General features: G+C 41.2%; 1 protein-coding gene and 1 long non-coding RNA gene across 9 annotated transcripts in view; one reads left to right on the plus strand and one right to left on the minus strand.

Moving 5' to 3' along the window:
- The window catches only part of LOC140728506 (formin-like protein 2), a 237,700-nt gene that overhangs the window by 94,086 nt on the left and 122,160 nt on the right, over positions 1-21,454 (plus strand). The window lies entirely within an intron of this gene.
- LOC140727408 (uncharacterized) lies at positions 343-13,237 on the minus strand. The gene is made up of 3 exons (XR_012098847.1): positions 13,184-13,237; positions 12,538-12,635; positions 343-425 (listed from the first exon to the last, which is right to left on the minus strand). It is a non-coding gene; the product is annotated as an uncharacterized lncRNA (long non-coding RNA).

A 21,454-nucleotide genomic window follows, 5' to 3' on the forward strand; every position in this document is an offset into this window, starting at 1 on the left:
AAATTGTTCTCAAGTTCCACCATTTTTGCAGACTTTCTATTAGGCATCATGATTGGATCAGCATTGTGGCTTCATTACTCTAATTTATCCTATTTAAGAAATGCCTTGGGACAGTTTCTATATCTCAATATTGCATTTTATTGTGCTGGTTGAGCAGTTATGGAAAGTAGTGCATGATTAAAATGGGCTGTTTTTTAAACAGCTTCTGTATGTGAATGCCACTTGTCACCCCCGTGACACAAATGGTATGTAGGGAATGAGGGAAGAAAATACTGAGGAAGTTTCATATTTACCCTTGTTTGTTCCGAGACACAGTATTTTATTGTGGTTTCAAAATACATAATGGGGTTCCCCTTCCTCTAGCGTTGATGCTGCCCTCGCTGGCATCTCCTCCATTTCTCAGGCATCCGACTTCACTCATCCTCCTGCAGTAAAAAGGTTCTGCTTTAGACTGCCATAGTTGCTTAAGAAAGCAATAAAGACTTTAAATTAGCACCTCAGTCAGGAAGTACTTTGAGGGGCAGCCACCTACACTCACCATGAGTTAAAGGCAGAGTGGAGCAGACTCGATGGGCTGAATGGCCTAATTCTGCTCCCATGTCATATAACTAGCCTCTGTCAGGGATTAACAGATATTAACACAGGGCTTCAGAATGGGATTTGAACTGATCATCTCCTGACGTTGGTGGAGGAATGCTATCAGAAAGCTCTGTCAGTAGTACATTGGCACCCCACTCTGGGCATTCTTTCTTTCCATCAGGCAGAAGATGAAAAAGCACATGGACAGCTTCTGTTCCACTGTTACCAGACTCTTGTATCATAAGATGAACGCTTGGCCTCATAATCTATCTTGTTCTGACTTGCTTACCTGCACTGGCCTTTCTCGGTCACTTGAATGCTTTACTCTGCTTGTTATTGTTTTACCTTATTCTAGCTCAATGCAGAGTAATGATTTGATCTGTATAAACTGTATGCAAGAGGTATTTTTCACTGTATCTCAGTGCATGTGACAATAATAAACCAATACCAGTCATATAACTTTTCAATTATGGATAAGAATGGGTTTTTGACACAAGAACAGTGGTTGACAAATACAGTATTTTTTTTCTGATCAGCCTTCTATTACCCCAGCCGGTGCTTAACGGATTACCGTTGTGAGTTTTAACGGATTTTTGCATCACCCACAAAATGGTGGAGGAACTCCCAATCCCCCACCCCCTTATTCTGACATCCTTCCCCTTCCATTCCAGTCCTGAAGAAGGGTCTTGGCCTGAAATGTCGACTGTTTATTCATTTCCATGGATGCTGCCTGACCTGCTGAGCTCCTCGAAACATTTTGTGTGTGTTGCTCTGGATTTCCAGCATCTCTTGTGTTTATAAGTTTTTGGGTGTTTGCTTTGTGATCACAACTTTGGTTAATGTATAAAATATGCAGTTCCTACCATTGTACACCTCATCGTCAGACCTCTAAGGAAATATTTGCTGAAGATGCAACTTGCCTCAGGGAGTTGACACCATTGAGAATGCTCTCCAAATCAACATTACTGTTTATATACTGTTTATATGAATGCAATAAAAGCAAAAACAATTTTTTCAGAAAATATTAAATTACCACACCTTAAAGATTTTGATAGCTGCATATTTGAACAGCAAACATTCTCACAAATTTTCTTTCCTTGGAGAGAAGGAGCTACCGATGACTACTTTAACAGTAATTATCTCAGTACATTATCCTAAAAAGGTTTTGTATTCTGGTGTAGGATAAAAGCATCAGTTTGTATATTGCCAATTACATCACAAATGACACCTGTCGGCCTGGAGCTTTGTGAGTAATCTTCTTTAATTCCTTGTACGGCTGCAGGGCCACCTGCCTCATTTGGGGACATTAAGGGATTAGAGCATCTCAATGTGTTAATGCCTAGAAGCGATGATTTTCAGAAATTGCAAGTTCATTAGCCTGGCAGAGTCAGAATCCTTTCAGATACAGGTGTCCCCCCCCGTCCCCCCCCCCCCCCCTTGCAAAGGTAGAATGTTCCTATAAAACCTTCCTTAAGCTGAAACAGCGTAAAGCGAAGAAGCATTAATTTATATGGGAAAAATTTTTGTAAAAAGCAAAAATGCTCTTCGGAATGCAAAAACAGGTTGCTAATGTAGGTCTTTTGTAAAAGTGAAGTGGCGTAAAATGAACATTTGTAAAGTGGGGGACACTTGTATTGGGAACTGGGAGTTGCACCTCTCGCTGGAATGCTAAGCACTAAGCAACACACACAAAATGCTGGAGGAACTCCGCAGGCCAAGCAACGTCATTGAAAGGAATAAACAGTCGATGTCTTGGGCTGAGACCCTTCAGATTTTCTTGAACTCGTGCTAGGCGCTAATAGGTGGTCCTGCAAATGTACATTGGCCATGTGATGGTCTCTGGTCTAAGCAAATTACCTCTTATTGTAATATGGAAAGTGGCTGTTCACACTTGCATTGTTCCATTTTGAATTTACCTGATATATTCATTTGCCTCCTGGCAAGGCAGCAGCTAGATCTGGACAAAACCATTCTGCAGTGATGGAGCGCTGTCAGACGATTCTTTGACGTTTTTCGGCAGGCTTACTTGTTTTGGTGCCAGCTTGGCCTTTTCTTTAATTTGTAAAGCATGCTCTTACTATTGGATGAGCCAAACATTTTTTTTGGAAATCTTCATTTAAAGCAGTGTAGCTGACCTACAGCTGTCCAATAAACAGTTTTACTTTGCTTCTATCTGCAGTGAGTTTTGACTGTCCTATTGTGATTGTTCGGATTGGCAGCAACATCTTCTCCACAACCTCCATCAGTGCAGGTGCACCACAAGACTGCCCCCTGCTCTACTCGCTTTACACTTATGAATGTGAGGCTAAGCACAGTTACAATGCCGTCTGTCACAGGCCGAGTCGAAGGTGGTGATGAATCAACATAGAGGAGGGAGATTGAAATTCTGGCTGAGTGGTGCTGTAACAACATTTTACTCAATGACAGCAAGACTATGGGGCTGACTATTGACTTCAGGAGGAAACCAGAGGTCTATGAGCTATCAGAGGATCGGAGGTGGAGAGGGTCAGCAACTTTAAATTCCTCAAGTGTTACTTTGGAGGGCCTGTCCTGGGTCTAGCACGTAATAAGTGCAGTTACGAAGAAAGCATGACACTGGTTTTGTTGACTGAAGTCAGTATGATGCAGTATATAAATATAATCTTTTATATCAGCTAAATTGAAGATGATGCCTCAAGTATTCTGTTCAGTTTTGTTCTTATTAAAGTAAAATAATCTGCTCCTCTTTTTGACCCAACTTTCTGAAGTGCTTGGCATTGTTGGTATACAGACTGGTAGTAACCTACACCACAGCCATGCTCTGTTATCTGGTGCCATGATTAAAAGCATCATTAAGTGTGCACAGGCTGTTTTACTTTGAGTAAAGAAGATGAGGCCTACACATCAGAAACAATGACTCAGGGTCCCTTTTAAACAGAATGTCAGAGCAAAGAGGAAGTTCCTGAAGGTAGAGCATTAAGAAAGTGCTGGAACTTAAGGCCAGAAATATTGTGCAAGAATTTTGAACTTCCTGGAATTGAAACTAGGGATCTGTACAGGATACACAGGCCGAATATCAATAGGGTAATTTTGAATAAAGGGGGATTGCTTCGTCCAATTTGTCCTTAGACCAACTGGAAGTTTAATGGAGGGCTAAGACGGACATAATATGAGCATGTGGAGTCTATGTGAAACTGGAAGCATCTAACTTTGACAGTGGTGTGCAGTGTGATAGACAGTTGCAAGAAAAAGTTTGTGAACCCTTTGCAATTACCTGGTTTTCTGCAGTAATTACTCATAAAATGTGGTCTGATCTTCATCTAAGTCACAATAATAGACAAACACAATCTGCCTGAACTAATACACGAAGTACTTCTTCTAATGAATACTACAGTACACCATTTAAACAATCACAGTCCAGGTTCAATAAAGTATGTGAACCTCTGGGGTAATGTCTTCTACCAAAGCTATTTGGAGTTGGGTGTTCTAATCAATGAGATGAGATTGGAGGTGTGGGTTGTAGAGGTGTCCTGCCCTATAAAAAAGACACACAAAGTCAGGTTACTGACACAGCCTGCTCTTCTCAAGAAAGATCTGTTTAAAACAGCTTTCAGAAGAAGATTTGTGGAGATGCATGAAGCTGGAAAAGGCTACAAAAGCATTTCTAAAGACCTGGGTGTTCATCAGTCTACAGTAAGAGAAATTGTCTACAAATGGAGGAAACTCAGTACTGTTGCTACTCTCACTAGGAGTGGGCGTCCTGCAGAGATTCCACCAAGAACACAATGTGCAATGCTGAAGGTCTGTTTTTGTCCACTGTAAGAAAAACACTGACAAGAACGATGTTCATGGAAGGACGCTACAAACAAAACCACTGCTCTCCAAAATAAAAGCGTTGCTGCACGTCTCAAATTTGCAAAAAGCCACCTGGATGTTCCACAATGCTTCTGGGATAATGTTCTTTGGACAGATGACAAAAGTTGAACTTTAAGGCAGAAATGCACACCACTGTGTTAGGAGGAAAAAGGGAACTTCTCACCAACACCAAAACCTCATCCCAGCTGTGAAGAATGTTGGAAGGAGCATCATGGTTTGGGATCACTTTGCTGCCTCAGGACCTGGAAAACTTGCAATTGTTGAGGGAACAATGAACTCAAAATTGTATGGGGACATTTTACAGGAGAGTGTCAGGGTAGCAGTCAATCAGCTGAAGCTTAATAGAAGTTGGATGATGCAACAAGGCAATGATTGGAAACACAAGAGTAAATCAACAACAGAATGGTTTAAAAAGAAGAAAATTCATGTTTTGGAATGACCAAGACAGAGTCCAGACAACCCAGCTGAGATGCTGTGACATGATCTGAAGAGGGCTGTTCATGCAAGGTATCCCAGAAATATTGATGAACTGCAATAGTTTTATATGGAGGAATGATCTAAAACTTCTCCTCGCTGTTGTGCAAGTCTGATCAGCAGCTACAGAAAACATTTAGTGGGGGTTACTGCTGCTAAATGAGGTTCTACCAGTTATTAAACACAAGGGTTCACATACTTTTCCCAGCCTGAATTGTGAATGATTAAATAATATGTTCAATAAGGACTTGGAAGTTAATGAGCTGCAGGTGCAAGCTGCCAAGTGAGAGTATGAGCCAGCAATACAGGATATCTCAGTACAAGAAGAGAAGAATTGAAAACTTCTAAGCTTGGCTAAGTGGTATTCAGCAAAAATGGTGAAATACAAAAATATGTTGGATACAGCTGTACTGAATCAGACTATTGCAACAGCTCTGGAAAACATTATTGTGCTGATTGGTAAAAGATAAAATCTACTTTTTTCTTTGAGATCTGTTGTATAGCTGGGGGGGGCAGGAGGTGTAGGGCAGGCGGATTGCAATGTGTCATCTATGTGGCAAGGAAATAAAAGCAATATTTTGGGTAAATTGCGGAAAACTGTAAGAACTGCTTGGTGGGGGCATGGGGGAAATAACAAGAGGGAGAGGGGTTCTGGAAATTATGCTGGTGAGCTTTCTTGATCATTATCTTTCCAGTCCAACAAGGAAGGAAATGGTTCAGGGAAATTTAAAGACAATCAGAATCACAACTGCCAAAGGAAAAATACGTGTTAATAAATGAAAGCCCACATTGATTTGTTGAAGAGAAACGGTTAGGCCAAATGGATGTTCTTTTGAAGTAACCAAAAGTATTATTAAAGATAACTTGGTTGAGCTGTTGATCTGGACTTCTAAAATCTACTTTCATGTAAATCTGTATTGACATTAGTAAAACCACTATTGACTGGATGCAGAACCAGCTGGAATACAGAGCCCGCAGTGTGTTTCATTCTGTTGGGAAATGTACTTTGGCATTACCAAGGGTGTATGTTGGGACCGATGCTTTATGAGCTGAGGGTCTATCTTGTTCGGGAAACTCCATCACCTCCAGAAGAGGTTTTGATGTTTTATGGAGAAGTCAGAGGAGATACTCCCAGTGTTAAAATGATTCCTTCATTTATATGGATGAGATTTCCCAAACCTATCCATTTCAAAAGCAAGATTTAAAAAAAAGTGTTGAAAATGATGAGGGACCTGGATAAGAACTGAAAGAGATTGAGAACATGTGAAGCAACACAGATATAGGTGGGAAGGGACTAAACCGGGGGGGAATCGAATGGAGTTGAAGCATGCAGACATGAGTTCAGTGGGGGTAGGAGCAGGCAGAAACAATGGGCCTACCTGAACAGTCAGGTTTGTGGGTCTTGGGTAGTGGATCTTTGTGAGCAGTTTTGGTTCCCTGACCTAAGAGAGGATATGCTGGCAATGGAGAGGTCCAGAGAAAATTCATGTGAATGATCCCAGGAATGAAAGGGTTAATGTATGAGGAGCATTTGATGGCTTTCGGCCTGTACTCGCTGGAGTTTAGAAAAATGAGTGGAGATCTCACTGAAATGAGATCTCCACATTAAATATTGAAAGGGCACAGATAGTGGATGTAGGGAGGGTGTTTCCTATAGTGGGGGAGTCTAGGACCATAGGGCACATACTAGGTATAGAGAGACTTCCTTTAGAATGAGATGAGGAGGAATTTCTTTTTTAGCCAGAGAGTAGTGAATCTGTGGAATTCATTGCCTCATCCGGCTGTGGAGGCCAAGTCACTGGGTGCATTTAAAGCAGAGGTTGATAGGTTTTTCATTAGTAAGGTGTGAAAGGTTCCAGGCAGAAGCCAGGAGAATGAGATTGAGAGGGATAATAAATCAGCCGTGATGGAGCAGACTCATGGGGCTGAATGGTTTAATTCTGCTCCTGTGTCTTATGGTCTTATTGTTTGGCGTGTTGACTGCATTAGTATCAGGAGAATGCAGATTTCAGATCCCGAAACATCACAATACACATTGTGCGATGCTGTGATCTGATGTCAGAAATTAGTGGCACGCAAGAGGCTATTCTGGCCATTGTGTGAATGTTGGCCAGTAGAAAAGTTTAGCAAACTCTTGGATGTTTATATTTATTTGAGGGATGAAAACAGAGCTTATCACTTCTGTTTTTGAGAATAAATAAGAAAAAGGAGCAGAGCAGTGGGACTACTGGTAGGATATTTTCTGTCAGGCTGAAAGGACTGAGTAATCTCCTTTTATCTTCCTATTATTCTATATGACCGATGTCATATTTTAAACAAAAAGACATGGCAATACCATAATTAGTTCTGAATGATAAAGCCACATGGAAGCATATGGGCTTCCATATTTTTCACTCTTGGTAAACTGGCACAATGCCCGAAAGATCACAGCTTGAAAGTGCTCAATGATATGTGAAAACAAATAGTTTCAGAGGCCTGAAACTTAAATCTTTAGGTATTGCAAGCATTCAGTTTCACGTGAATCATCCAAATGGCCAAAGGGAGAAATCCAGATGTCAGAGGAACAGGACTGCAATTCTGGGGGTGAGCGAAAAGAATCTGGTGAGCAGAACCCATTAGAAAAGTTGAACTTTTAACTTAGAGTGCAGACTGGGTAACTTCATACATTTTTAACTTGATAAAAATTTCAGAGTAAAGCTGGGATAAATGAAACATATTCTGTGTCATCACTTCCCACCTTCACATCCATCTCTGGTGAATGGTTGGCATACGTTCTTCACAGAACTTGGTTGTTTTAGCCCTTTCACAGAGGAACAACCCTCTGCCAACTCTCCCAGTTTGTACTGACTGGCACTCTTCCTCCAACTTCCAATCGGTAATTGTTGAAGCAGCACACACAAAATGCTGGTGGAACTCAGCAGACCAGTCAGCTTCTATGGAAAAGAGTAAACGGTCAACGTTTCGGGTCGAGGCCCTTCTGCAGGATTGGAGGAAAAAGTTGAAAAGTCAGAGGTAGAAGATGGGAGGAGGGGAGGAAGAAACGCAGGGTGATAGGTGAAACTAGAGGGAGTTAGTGAAGTAAAGAGCTGGGAAGTTGACTGGTGAAAAAGATACAGGACTGAAAAAGGGGGAGTCTTAAAGAAGAGGATAAAAAGGGGGAGGAGCACCAGAGGGAGGTGATGGGGAGGCAAAGAGATGAGGTGAGAGAGGGAAAAGGGGATAGGGAATAGCCCGAAAATGTCAACTATACTCTTTTTCATTGATGCTGCATGGCCTGAGTTCTTCCACATTTTTTTTTTGTGTGTTGCTTGGATTTCCAGCTTCTGCAGGTTTTCGCTTGTTTGCGATCGAGGTACTTGTTGAACCCATGTCACAGCTAGTTCTTCCAAATGTGCCATCTCACCTCAAGTTGGCTTTTTCTCTTTCACAACTTAACTCTATAAATTACTTTCTCTTTTGTCCTTTTTCCCTTTTCTCTTTCACTTTTCCTCTTTTTCTCTTCCATTTGTCTTCCTCCTACTAGCCTTCCCCAAACTTACAGGATGTTAGCCAATTGCTGCTTCCAATTTCTTTTCCATTCACCACCATTCTCTTTCCCTTCCTGAATTTCTATTTCAGGATAATTATTCCAGGCATTTCTTTGCCTTATTATATCAACACCACAGCAAGCTAATTGGTCATGGTCATATTCATTTGGAATAGATTGTGAACTAGGCAAATCAGCAGAGCAAACTATATGTCTGTTGGGCCTGACGTCAGACACACGAAATATTATCAAACTTATTTTCATAGACAGAGGTCAGAAGTGCTGGGATATATAGCTTTTGAAGCACAGCTGATTATTTTTAAAGTTTTAAATTTTGGCAATGAAAATTTACCAAATGAAATTATTTGATAACATGTCAATGGTTACTGGTGCTTTTCCTCTACTGTAATGAAGGAAGGAATTAAGGGCATTGTACCCTGAATGGATACACCAAACCTTAGCTCAGATATTCTGACAGCTTTCGGAAGTAAGTAGAGGGCACATTTCCACAGTCAGCTAAAGAAAATTCGTACAACTTAGTGTTACAATAATTTTTTCTGAGGCATTACATTTGGTCAAAATTCCATGTGGTTTTATTATTTATTAAATGTATTGACCTAACAATTTTTCCTTTTGTTAGTAGTTCATTAACTGGGCTAACGGAACATATAAATGGTCTTGTGCTATTTGGTTATGCCCATTAGAAATTTTTAATGAGGGTCTCTCAATATAGAATAGGCCCCCTGTTCTTCATTTAACACTAAAGGAATGATGATGGAATACTTTTTCTCTGGTTTGCCCCATGCAGAAGATCAAGCTTAGTGATAGCAATAGAGCAGATACAGAGGATATTTATAAAGATGATGGTGCATTGGAAAATTTAGTAATGAGAGATTGACTAGGTTATTTTCAATGTGAACGAGGAGAGTTTTTTTTGAGATGTTAAAAATATGGAGCCCATTTCCTTTAGTAATATCAATGGCTAAGGGGCAGAAATGTAACTGAATTTGTAATAAGATTAAAGGCCATTGAAGGAAAAAAAGCTTATATTTAAAGAGTAATAATGGTTTGGAACTCACTGCCCAAAAGAGTGAGGAAACAGGAGATCTCAAACTATTTCAAACACACTGTGGATGAATACTTGAAGAGTGATACCTTCATACGGCCATGGACTGAGAACTGACAACAGCTCTTAAACAGCTGGCAAAAATGATGGGCTAGATGTCTGACTGTAAGGACATTTTTGTGTTTATTTTTGTACAGCATCTTAGTGTTGTCTTCATGTACTTAGGGTGTATAGGGAATTAATTTGCATGAATTATGCAATGTAAGTCCAGTGTTGTTGGTAGAAACAATGAAGTAAATGGGTTAAGTGGTAGATGTCCTAGTGCAGGATTCCCTAAAGATTAAATTGCAGGTTGAGTTGGTAGTGAGGAATGCAAATGCAATGTTAGATATTCATTTTGTAGGGACTAGTAATACAAGCAAGGATGTAATGCTGAGGCTATATAATGTATTGTCAGACTGCACTTGGAGTATTGTGAGCAGTTTTGTGCCCCATCTCTAAGAAAGGATGTGCTGATATTAGAGGGGGTCCAGAGGAAGGTTTATAAAAAATGCTCCTGGAAATGAAAGGATTAATATATGAGGAGAGTTTGATGGCTTTGGGCCTGTACTCACTGAAGTTTAGAAGAACGATTGGGGGGGGGGGGGTGGTGTGGATTCTCGTTGAAACTGACGGAATATTGAAAGGCATAGAGTGGACAAAGAGAGCATGTTTCAATACTGGGAGAGTCTAGGACTAGAGCGCACAACCTCAGAATACAAGGATGTCCCTTTAGAACAGAGACGAAGAAAACTTCCTTTAGTGAGAAGGTGGGGAATCTGTGCAATTCATTGCCAGTTCTTGATTGGTAAGGGCATCAAAGGCTATCGGGGAAGGCAGGAAAATAGGGTTGGGGGGAAATCAGGCATGAAAGTATCAGGCATCATTGAAAGTCAGAGTAGACTAGCTAGGCCAAACAGTCTGTGTTACCGTTTTACGGCACAAATAATTTGGGCCGTGTTTTTTTGCAATCTCTGATTGCAGTACAATTTTGTTTTTGTTGAATTACCGGGTAGTCCCTTGCCATAAAACTGGCCAGGGCTCTGGACTGAAATTTTAAAATTTTAGATTGTCCCTTGAAGTTGTGAAAATTGACTTGGCAAGTTGTTGTGAGACATTCTGTATGCTTCTGTACCAGAAAAAAATATTACTAAGTCTTTGACTATTATATCAAATTGTACTATTTTAGAAATCAGAGTAAATCATTTAAAATTGGGTTCCCTACGGATGGAGGACTGAATGTCTTTACTGTTTTGCCATCTACCCGACTCTGTATGAATCAGAGCCTGCTGAAGTGCTCTTAATTAAGTGAAGGAAAAGGAATGAAATAATAGTGGTTTATTATGTTGATCAGTTGCACTAGTTCCTGGGAGATATTTACATGTGCAAATGAATTTTAACGGCAACTTCAGCTATAATGATTCTCTCCCAACTGTGTCTCCAAAAATAGATCAAAACAATGCATTTTTAAAAAATTGCAAATATTAAATCCAAATGTCTGCTATGTGGTATGATAGTTGAATAATTTTCAAAATGCATTTTTGAAGTGCATGGCATCTCATGTTTTTTTCTTATGAAAATTACTTGATGAAACTTGTAAGAGTTCTCTGTGTTAAAACGTATGTCTGCCCTGCGCAGGTTTCACTGCATAAAATTGGTCTGCGTCACCTCTTGGGTCAGTTTTTCCCTTTCTTTGAAATGGTGGGAGCTACTTTTAACATGTTTAGTAGTTGAACTATACCCTGGTTTGTTCGCCTGGTTTATTTGACAGGAAATTACACACTAAAATAGTAATCTTGAAAATGGAACAGAGTTGGGTCAATTTATTGAGGCTGTTTAGAACCAGAAAATCCATTAACAGCTGGGGAAAGGAGGGCTGCCATTTTCCAGCATTGTAAAACAATAACTGGACTGTGTTTTTGTAAATGGCTCTGGAGAGCCGTGAGTAATGGAATATGGGGGTGTGAGGAGCTATCACATGCTGGCCAAGGCTGCTGGTGGGTGGAGTGAGTTGGGGCTAAAAACCTCTCGAGAATAATCAGTTTATGTAGGATGTAAGAAATTTAGTAAGGCAGGAAAGGGGTGCCATGACAACAAAAGCAGTTTGTACACTTGCCATGGTTTTTTTTCTATCAGCAAATCCTTTGCTGTGGATGCAACAAGTCCTTTTTTTCAGTTACTCTTGGATTTCCTCAAAGAATTATGTGTTTGTCCTGAATTAAGTACAGTGCTTGGCAGTTTTGCAACAAGTTGGAGAGAAAACTGAGCTGTCTTAAAGGAAATTCTCTTTGACTTTACTTAAGTTTTAGCTCATAAAAAAACATAAACAGCTCAAAGGAAGGAAGAGAAGGGCCTATTCTGCATTGTATCTCAATAAATAAATATTTTATTTAAAGTGAACATTAATGAACTGCTTAACACTAGAAATCGGCTACTCGTGACTTCTGGTTGTTACTTTTGTATTAAAATTTTAATCGCTGTAGCACAGTGACCTTGGTACAACCCTGGTTAAACCAATTCTTTCTGTGGATAAGGTATCTCATTAAAACACAAGTTATTTACTCTGTATAACACTTATTGTGTGCAATACTTTACTAAAGCATTTGGAATACAGTGGATTCCATTTAATTGGAGCACGTTGGGGCCAGTACATTTTGAATCAGTTCAGAGGTTGCTCCAATTAGCTGAAGTTTCATGGATATGGCTAAAAAGGTATCAAAAAGACAAACTACTGTTTAAGTGAGTACCAACTTATGTATTTATATGAAATACAAACATATTAGAACACTACCAATGTCTCTACAGTACTATAAAACTGTTAGTTATTGACTGAGGAATTCATGTGGTGTACACTGCAATTTTCTTTTGATTGGTTGTAAATGAACAAAATCATTGCAGACACCTAGCGCAGATAATAGACTGCTTTCATGCAAAGCTTTGATGACTGGATCCACCAAATCTTCATTTTGATTGTAACATTCAAAATGATTGTCAATACCTGCAAATCCTTTGTAATTCCTAGCGTGTTGAAGTAGTGAGATCATTTCATTTTCATTCCTGGTTGTTTCTGACATCTCCAATCCTGAATGCTTGAAACTGCAGTGAGCATAATGGTTCTGAATTGTCTTATTGCTTATTTCTCGCCAGCTATCAGTGACAAAAGTCACTGCTTTTTGAACACAAAAACATGCATTGGCACTAACTAAAACTGTTCTAAGGACAGTGTAGTGTTTAACGGCCACACAAGTGCACATGGCTGACCCTAGTTGGAAACTGTTCGGCAGCAGTTTCCTGTCCAATTGAACGGTATGATGTCCCAAATAAATGAAAGGCATCCCGGCTATTTTCTTGATTAATTTTTGTTTTTTACGAGTTGTCCCAAATAAGTGGCTGTCCCAATTAACCGATGGTCCAATTAATTAGCTGGAATCCACTGTACTTCTATCAATATAAATAGGCACTTTGAACTGTGCTGTCAAGGTAATTAACAATGAATTTTAAAGTACAATCTGATCATTTTGCATTTACATATTTACACTGACAAATGTCCACATTTTGTATTTATTGATCAGAATGTGTTGCTGTCTTTGGAGTTGTGTGGTGTGGCTAACAGAAGAGGAAAGAATAATAATTAAGCTGCTTACCTTTACAGAGATGTTTGTTCCCGTTTCCTGCTCATGATTGCTGACTTACTAAAGCAGTACATACAACATTGTGCATGGGAGGGGTGGGGAGGAATTCATTTCTCCCATTTCCCCCTCCCATTCAGTTAGGTAGTGGAGTGGAGCTTAACTAACTAGAAAATGCTCTGTATGCATTTAGTTTACAAAGCATTATTTTAAGTATTTTGGTCCCAATCCTCCACTACAAAATCAGGCTTATATTATGTTAACTTTTGGTAGTTCTGTATGACATGCAACTGGAAATCTGTATTTACTCTGTGTGGTTGTTCAAGTTCTCTGGATTATCAGGGCATGAATATTCCTTAGATGGAATGGCTTTCATTTATGAATTGTACAATGAAGTATTCTGGTTCTGCCATGGCTCCTTATCAAATCAATGCCTCAATGTTCCATACAATTATTTACTTCTGGCAGGATGACTGCATTTCCATCAGTTTGTACAACTTGAAGTGTATAGTTCTTGTTTATGGACTAGGCAAAGCTTCAGTTCAGTATAAGCACCATTCAACACTTCCAAATTGCATTTTTTGTGTGACTTTTGAGCCTGGTGCTCATACAGATGACTAAGGGCTCTTCTCTCTTCTTTGCCTAGTACTAATGTTGTGTAGCCCCAGGCAAGGGTAAGCATAAACACTCCTTTTATGAAAGATTCTTCTGTAGTTTCACCACCAATGCCAGATTTCCTGTATGCTTGCTTGGAGAATGGAGGAAGTGTCATACAATTAAAGTCTTCCCGCTAAAATATTCTTAGTCTTGTAGTGGGAACAAGAATAATGTCTGATGCTTTCAGTCCCTCACCAGCCATTGGCTATCTGCTGGATGGAGTTCATTTGTTCTGTACTGACACAATTTAGTGAAAGAATAGAAATGATGAAAGGTCAAATTGGGTGGGTGGGTGCAAATTGTTTTCTATGGTCAAGAATGGGGTCCAGTGCAACGGAATTGAATGTAAATGCAATTTTTGAATTTTAAGAATGAGGTACGATGGCTTTAACTGGGTAAGAGGGCTTGAAAAGCCTCCTTGCTATTTCTCTGTAAAACTATGATATACACACGTTCATGTTCATGTCCATTGTTAGCAGTTGAGGCACACAATGATAAGTACCTCTTGTATTGCTTTGGGCCCTTGTTCCTGACTCATCAACTGTAGGAATCTCAGCCTACCTACTCTCCAACCTTTTATCAAGATCAGCCTTGAACCAGTCAAAAGTTTCAAATATTGCTGTATTGGTGTAAACAGAAATGTAGTGATCTGGAACCACATTAGATAAATGTATGTAAGCAATTTCCCACGTACATTATTTTCAAGGAGCGGTGCCTCAAAATGGCGTGTCCATCATTAAGGATCCCACCATCCAGGGCATGCCCTCTTCTCACTGTTACCATCAGGAAGGAGATACAGAAGCCTGAAGGCACACACTCTGCGATACAGGAACAGCTTCTTCCCCTCTGCCATCCAATTTCTGAATGGACATTGAACCCGTAAACACTACCTCACTACTTTTTTACTTTTTTGCATTATTTAATATATATCTACTTACTGTACAGGCAGCCCCCAGGTTACGTACGAGTTCCGTTCCAGAGTCCGTCTTTAAGTTGGATTTGTACGTAAGTCAGAACAAGTACATCCGGTATTATTTAGCGTCAGTTAGTCAAACGTTTATCTTAGTATATAGTATATATTTTACCTTTCTATGCATATAAAACACTTAAGAAACGTATGTATTCCAATAATTAAACCACTGCATTGCTCAGTAATAATTGTAGCTTTCATCGGGACAGGGCCTTTCACATGCTCCATTATTCTAACTTTATCCTTTAAAATTGTTCCGATCGTTGACCGACTGTAGCCTAACGCTTTTCCAATGACCGATGGTGTTTCACCTCTTTCCAAACGCTTTATTATTTCCACTTTATTTTCAATCCCGATCACTTCCCGTCAATGGAACAGAAACACTGCGGGCGGCGGGCCCCGACCTCTGCTGGCTCCCGAGGTCCACTGGGTACTAAGGACCATCGCACTGAGACAGGCTGAATGGGACAAGTGGGGGCTGTGCTGGGTTTGGGTATTTGACCGTCCACAATATTCCGAAGTGGGTATTTAAACTGGAGGTGGCAGTGTTTTTTTTACGAGGTCGAGTTGCGAGCTCGACATCAACCTGGCATGGATGGTACGGGAGTCACTGGATCGACATCGACCCGGCACAGGAGCAGTTTGTCACTGGATCGAACTTGGAAACCTCCATTCTCCAGCCCGGCGCTGATCTCACTGCGCCACCAGCCGACCCAGTGGGGGGAGAGGGGGGCGGGGTCAGGGTGAATCTAACTAAGAAAAATTTAAGCCAAATACAAAGTTAAACACTCAACACAGTGTCAACGGCAACGACTTATGGCAGACGGCGTCGCGATCCGACTCAAAATGGCGGACGGCGTCGCATTCTGACTTAAAATGGCAGACGGCGTTCTCCTTCCTCAGTTCGTAAGTACGAGTTGTCCATAAGTCGAATGTTTGTAACTCGGGGACTACCTGTATTTCAGTTTTTTCACCTCTATATTATGTATTGTACTGCTGCTGCAAAGTTAGCAAATTTCACAACATACGCAGGTGATTTTAAACTTGATATTGTAATGTTACAGTATTTGCATGTGAGGATTTGAAGCAAACTGAGCACATAGTTTAAATTAGGTAAATTTGGTTATTCAGATTTGAAAATTTTAGATGCTGGAATCAGATTAAGCTTAAGCTGTCTAAATAAGTCATGTGCAGCTAGTTTCCTGTTTTAAAAAAAAATAATGTGCAGACTCTTGCTACAGTTGTAATCTCATTGGTTCAGAATGTGCAGCCCAGTACAATGCAACGTTGTGTCTGGAATTTTTATAAATCCTTGAGGACTGCTAGCTGTATTGCAGCACTACATTCAAAATATAGCCAGATGTTTTAAACCACAGTTTGAGAAAGCTGAGGGTTATGTAATGTTCATTGTTTCATGGTCTTTCTTGAATCTAACACTGAAAAACTCTGTGTATGATGCTCACAGACTGCTGCAACATCAAGTGGACAATGTCCATAAGAGTTTGTAAGATGCATTCATGAGAAATGAAGCTTTCTCCACCATTACCTTCTGATTCTGATTAATTGGCTCATCAATTCGTTGGGGCAACCGTTCACTTGGGACAATTCTTAAAGAATAAAAAATAATCAAGAAAATATCCGGGACTCCCTTTGTTTATTCGGGACACTATGCTGCTTACTTGGGGCAGAAGACTGTTGCTGAACAGTTTGTAACTAGCGTCGGACACATGCACTTGTGTCCCCGTTGGCCACACCACACCTTAGTGTGTAAGGTAAGCACACACTCAGAGCAAAGTGTTTAAATAGCGTCAGTTGTTTGCATATGTGTTCAAAATGCAGTGATTTTTGTCACTGATAGTTGGGGAGAAATAAGCAGTAAGAAAATTTAGAACTGTGGTTTCAAGAATTCAGGCTTGGAGATGCCGGAAGCAGATGAGAGTAAAAATGAAATGATTTCACTACTTCAATAAGTTAGGAACTACGAAGAATTTGAAGGTATTGACCACCATCTTGCATGTTACAATCAAAAATGAGGACTCCACCCCTTTCCGCTTTCCGCAGGGATCGTTCCCTCCGCGACTCCCTGGTCCACACGTCCCTCCCCACGGATCTCCCACCTGGCACTTATCCCTGCAAGTGCAAGTGCTACACCTGTCCCTACACCTCCTCTCTTACCACCATTCAGGGCCTCAAGCAGTCCTTCCAGGTGAGGCAACACTTCACTTGAGAGTCTGTTGGGGTCATCTATTGCATCCGGCGCTCCCAGTGCGGCCTCCTCTACATCGGTGAGACCCGACGCAGATTGGGGGACCGCTTCGTTGAGCACCTCCTTTCCGTCTGCCACAACAGACGGGATCTCCCGGTTGCCACCCACTTCAGCTCTGCTTCACATTCCCATTCGGATATGTCCATACATGGCCTCCTTTACTGCCATGATGAGGCCAAACTCAGGTTGGAGGAGCAACGCCTCATATACCGTCTGGGTAGTCTCCAGCCCCTTGATATGAACATCGAATTCTCCAACTTCCGGTAATTCCCTCCCCCTCCCTTCCCCCGTCCCAGTTTCACTCTGCCTCCTCCTCCAGCTGCCTATCACCTCTCTCATGATTCTGCCTTCTTCTACCCATAGTGCTTTCCCCTTACATTCCTTCTTCACCTTTCCTGCCTATCCCCTCCCTTCTTCTCCCCCCCCCCCCACCCCTTGATCTTTCCTCTTACTGGTTTTTCACCTGGCACCTACCGGCCTTCTTCCCACCCTCCCCCTACCTTCTTTATAGGGCCCCTGCCCCCTCCCCCCAGTCCTGACGAAGGGTCTCGGCCTGAAACGTTGACTGCTCGTTTCCACGGATGCTGCCCGACCTGCTGAGTTCCTCCAGTGTGTTGTGGGTATTGTACAAATGAAGACTTGGAAGATGCAGTCATTGATGGCATTGTATGAAGGTAGTCTAAGTGCCTGAACTGATTTTGTCCATATACAGTCAATCAAAAGAACACTGCAATGTTTACTGGATTAATTCCTCCATCAATAACTATGAGAAACTAATGCAGGCTAATATGGTAGTACTGTCGTAGTATTGACAGTGTTCTAATTTTTTTTGTATTTCACTTCAATGCAAAATGTGCTACTCAGTTAAATCAACATACACAAAATGCTGGAGGAACTCAGCAGGCTAGGTAGTTTCTATGGAAAGGAGTACTGTCGATGTTTCAGGCTGAGATCAAGGGCCACAGCCCAAAATGTTGACTGTACTGTTTTCCATAGAGCTGCCTGGCCTGCTGAGTTCCTCGAGCATTTTGCGTGTCTTGCTCGGATTTCCAGCATCTGCAGATTTTCTCTTGTTCACTGAGTTAAATGGTAGTTTGTCTTTTTTATGCCTTTTTAATTATTTCTGTGAAACTTCGCCTAATTAGGACAGCCGCTTAATTGGTCCAAAATGTACTGGCCCTGATGTATCCCATTGTGGTAAACTATGTATACCTGCTTGGACACCCCCCCCCACCCCCCCCCCGCTGACTGCTCCTGTGGCTCCTCCCACAGACCCCTGTATAAAGACGATTGGGGGCACTGCTCCTCCCTCAGTCTCGAAATGGTCGTGGTCCCTTTCTCGCTGTTAATAAAAGCCTATTGTTCACTTCCAGTCTCCTAGAGTTATTGATGGTGCATCACCCATTTAACCGGAATCCACTGTGTCTGAGAATAGCTGGAACATTGATGAGAGCCAGTATAAAGCTTCCCCCTTACTGACACAAAAAAATTGGGGATCTACCTCATGTATCTGAAGTTAGCGTTCTGCCATTTGTAGATAGGCTTGCTTTCTGGCTAAAAGGAGTTAAATTCACCTATGTTTTGTAATTGTAAGTTTACAAGGATTTTTGTTAAATCTGTATACGTGGCTAGTCGCCAGTGATAAGCCTCACATTTGTAGTCAGACTGTGTCTGAATGAGTGGCCTGCACTGTTACTTGCCTTTGGTTGCTGCTGTGTATGTCTGTGATCTTCCTGTGTTGGGATGTTTTATGCATGGCGGACCAGGGAATGAAAAACACACACCTCAGTACATACAAAATGCTGATGGAACACAGCAGGCCAGGCAGCATCTATAAGAAGAAGCACTGTCGACGTTTCGGGCCTGACAAGGTCCTGACGAAGGGTCTCGGCCCGAAATGTCAACAGTGCTTCTCCTTATAGATGCTGCCTGGCCTGCTGTGTTCCACCAGCATTTTGTGTGTGTTGTTTGAATTTCCAGCATCTGCAGATTTCCTCATGTTTGTACCTCAGTACATGCTAAGTCGTACTGAGGAGCATATGCCAGTGATTTGCTTCATGATAGAGTATCTGGGCTTTGGTTGAAAAACCTGTTGCAACATGATATTTCTCTTTAAAGTTTTTAATGAGATTTAATGAGTTCTGACGAAGAGTCTCGGCCCAAAACATCAACAGCTCTGCTCCCTATAGATGCTGCCTGGCCTGCTGCGTTCCACCAGCATTTTGTGTGTGTTAATGAGATTTGACATTATTTCCTTCATTTTCTTTAACAAACAATTGAGCATTTGACCTTATACTGCTATCTTGTAATTTCTGGATCTAAGTTCAATGTCTTGTAAAGCTGTTTAATGTTTTAAGGAGCAATAGTAGAATGAAAAGGATATGTAGTGAGACAAAAAGATTTTTCTGCAAGATGAAACAAGTAGGTTAGAACAAGTTTAAAGATATTGAAGTTACTATATTCAGTCCCACATGTCTAAACACTTAACTCTCTCCGGTTTGCTTTGTCAGCTTATCAACTTCATAAATTACCCCAGATTCATGATGAATGGAATTTTTTCATCTTCACAGTATGATATAAAGAGCAATGCTAAAGAGATGCCTCTCTTTTCAGAATGTCTCCCAGCCAGAGTAACCTGTTCTGCAGATGGAGGCTTTTGATAAGGTTCTCCAAAGATTTTCTAATATGATCTGCATTTTTTTTGAAATAGAAAATCTTTTCTGGTATTCAGTGGTTTGAATTTGCTTTTCAAACATCTGTTTCCTTTCACAATGGAATCGCTGTACATATTTTACATTCACCTTTATAGCAGCCTGTGTATTAGGACAGAACTATTAACAAAGTCACATTACAGTGGATAGAGATTAAGTAAAGTAACAAACTCCGAGCAGAGTCAGGAGGAACTCAGAGAGCCGAGCAACATGTATGGGTGGAAGGGAACTGTCAACGTTTCATGCGTCAGGATTGCGAGTGGAGAGGCAAGATGGGCAGTGTGAGGATGGGAGGGGAAGGGACGTGGTGAGACAGCAGTCCAAGGTGATTGGTGGACTGAGGGGTATAAGATATTAGACAGGTTGTGCCAGGTACGGGAGGGGAGCACAGGTGGAGTTGGGAGACAGAGACAAATGAGTGACAAATAGAGCAAAGCAAAGAGAAGGAGAAGTATACAGTTTTTATGGAGAGGGAGGTGGAGGAAGGGGAACGTGGAGACAGCTACTGGATGGAGGTTAAGTAGGAACACAAAGGGCTACCAGTACTGGACTGAAACGTGGTGTGAATGAGAAGCATTAGGGCGGAGATGAATGGTAATCCATATTGGTTGCTTCTGTTTGTTTCTATGTGTGTGTAGTTTTTCATTGATTCTATTGTATTTCTTTGTCCTACTCAGGAGAGCGCATGGTGACATATAGAATATGTACTTGGATAATAAAATCACTTTGAACTTTGAAATGCAGCCATAATCAAATGGTGAGGGACTGTGTGTGTGTGTGTGTGTGTGTGTGTGTGTGTGTGTGTGTGTGTGTGTACGTACCATGATGGACTCAGCTGTGACTGCCGACACGATAAATAAGCCACGTCCATCCCCCAGATCTAAATAGGACTGCTGGGTCATTTTATCTTGCTGATAAAATGGCTTAACATGACAGACAAATATCTCGAAGGAATATATCTCTTACAACATGGATAAAATAGGGAGCAGGGATTGAGTTTCAGAAAAACATAATGCAGATGACCTATAAAGTAGGGGATGGAGGTCTTGACAATTTCTGCCTCTACCACCTTTCAGACAGTGAATTCCAGACCTCTACAATCATTTCCTCATCGCTCCATAACCTTTCTTCCAATCATCTTTAAAACCAAACATCCTGCTTTTTGGCATCCAAGGATTTCTTCATTTATGTCAAACCATGTAATCAAGAATCAACTGGAAGTTTGTTCCTATTATCTGCTCCGTATAGTCCTGGCAACATCCTTGCAAATCTCCTGTCTGGTGCAGTCACATCCTGTCAGAATCTGAATCTGGTTTACTATCGCTGCCGTGTGTCATGAAATTTATTGCCTTTGTGACAGCAGTCGTGTGTGTGTGTGTATAAAGTAGAAATAAAAAGTGTAGTGAGGTAGTGTTCATGGGTCCATTCAGAAATCAGATGGCAGAGGGAGGGAAACTGTTCCTGAGTCATTGACTGTGCACCTTTTTGAGGCATCGCTCCTTGAAGATGTCCTGGATTCTGTGGCGGCCAGCGCTCATGATTGAGTTGACTAAGTTTACAATCTCTGCAGCTTATTTCGATCCTATGCAGGAGCCCCCCCCACCCCCACCAGAACACGAAGCAGGTAGTTAGAAATTTGCGAATGCCTTTGGTGACAAACCAAACCAATCTCCTCAAACTCC

Source organism: Hemitrygon akajei, chromosome 5 (genome assembly GCF_048418815.1).
Source record: "Hemitrygon akajei chromosome 5, sHemAka1.3, whole genome shotgun sequence".
NCBI classification, from domain to species: Eukaryota; Metazoa; Chordata; class Chondrichthyes; order Myliobatiformes; family Dasyatidae; genus Hemitrygon; species Hemitrygon akajei.